The sequence below is a fragment of the Lemur catta genome, chromosome 13 (assembly GCF_020740605.2).
Source record: "Lemur catta isolate mLemCat1 chromosome 13, mLemCat1.pri, whole genome shotgun sequence".
In the NCBI taxonomy this organism is placed as follows: domain Eukaryota; kingdom Metazoa; phylum Chordata; class Mammalia; order Primates; family Lemuridae; genus Lemur; species Lemur catta.
In genome coordinates this window covers 68,182,725-68,184,737 of record NC_059140.1, presented here as the reverse complement: position 1 = coordinate 68,184,737, position 2,013 = coordinate 68,182,725, and positions in this window count along the sequence as shown.

The window sequence follows — 2,013 nt, the reverse complement described above, 5'->3', positions numbered from 1 at the left end:
AGCATTTGGTCCAAGATTTTCTAATTCTTTCTGTGGGAACTTGAATCAGCACCCCCTCCCCAGGCTCCCACGGAAGAAGCAGATGGGGATCTTGGCGAGGGCTGGAAGTCCAGGACTTGGACAGGTTGAGAGTTCTATTTGCCAGGCTGAATTGCTTGTAATTAAAAAGCTTATCCTCCTCCTTTTTTGCACTTCTGAACTTATCTGAGGAATCAACAGAGTGTTTAATCATGCGTAGAAACAAATCTGTCCATATAAGTGAAAATCTGCATTTGAAGTCAGGGGCTTACGAGCACAGATGAGTCATGGAGGCTGGTGAGGGTGAAGTCTTACATCTCCCCTGTTGACTTGACGTTTCTTGTTTTAAAGGGCAATGGGGCATGATCAGTGTCTATGCACAGACTAGGGCTGAGCTATGCAGCTCTTCTTTCTCCCCTTCCTCCTCTCCTTCCTCCATCTCCTTGCCTAAGCTGTGCCTACATTAAGCACTCTACATGTTTGGGGTCTTGTTAGTGACACTCGCTGACACCAGATTGTTAATGTTTATCTGCTTTCTAATACTGAAAAGAAAATAACTCATTAGTCTTGACATTTTAAATGTGTGAGGGTTTTGAGACAAAAAATTAACTTTGCTTCTTCTGGACTAAGTTGTGCTAATTGCCAGATTGTGCTCATGTTAGAAAATTGGTAACAAAGTGAGGCATGACCACTTGTGGCTCTCGGGGTAATGAGGGCTCTGGGTTATTGTCAGAAATCACTGGGTTTTCTTTAAAATATTCCAGAGGAGGTGAGTAGTTGAGATTTTTCTCCCTTCAGGAGTGCTTATAGGGGGCATTGATGATTTTCAGGATGCAAATGGAGGTGGCAGTAGCAGAAAGCATTGAAGTTGGTGTACCACCTGTTGCAAAGCAAAGTGTTCTGTGTGTGTGTGTGTGTGTGTGTGTGTGTGTGTGTGTGTGTGTGTGTGTGTGTGTAGGCATGCTCGCTAATGGGGAGAGCTTTGGCTGAATCTAACCAGAGCCTGGTTGTGTGCAAATTTGGGGGGGACTGCAGGAAAATGTTACTTGTATGGACTCCCTTACAGAGTAGCAAGGACTTGTGCTGCTAATTGGAAGTATTTTGCCCCATAGTCATGCTCTGATTCTTAGATTTTCCGTTACACAGGCCAACAGCCCCAACTCCGGCTCTGAATTCTGCCACGAAGGCTACCAGGCATGAAAAGTCCCAATTTTACAGCTTGCTTGGGTAGCAATGCCAGGGTGAATTCTGGAGATAGCAAAGAGAAAGGAAAGGTTTTCCCTAAACTAGAGCTCTGGCTTCCAAAATGGAGACCTCCTGGCGGAAGATGGAACTTGGTTACATTTAGTCAGTCCCAACTCTGAGCCATCATCGCCTGAGAGCAGACGTGAGCTGGGCATTTGACATGCTGCCCTTTAGAAACCAAGGTCTCCTTCTGTGTAGGTAGCACTGCCAGGCGCTCTCGGATCCCATCCACTCACATTCATTTATGCACCTTTTTTTTTTGCAGTTTAACACGAGTCTGTCTATCTCCTTCACACTCACGCACAATGAGATTTAGTAATCCATTTTAATGAGGCAATTATATTTTAACTCTATTATGTGCAATTATGAACTCTCTTAAATTGCCTCAGCTGGGGCGCCCTGGTGTTGATATCTCACTGGCACTTACCTGCTGGCCCCTGGGGCAGCTGGGGGCAGCTGGGCCTTGAACACTGACACCCCTCCTGCCCCTGCTGCTGCTCCACAGGTGGCTTAGTGCTGCCACAGGGCAGGGACAATTGCGATTTCCTGGCCCACCCAGTGGAGCTCTTGATTGCTGTGTGGGTGGCCTGGATCTTTCTCATCTGCTTTGCTCTACTGGCAGGATTGTTTATCCAGGCCCCAGAGCCCCAGGTAGTCCTCCAGCTTGGAGGGGCCAGAAAAACAAACTTGGGTAATCATAGCCATGCACCTTTGCCTGATGTTTTTCCTTTTTAGTCATCTAGGCTTTAG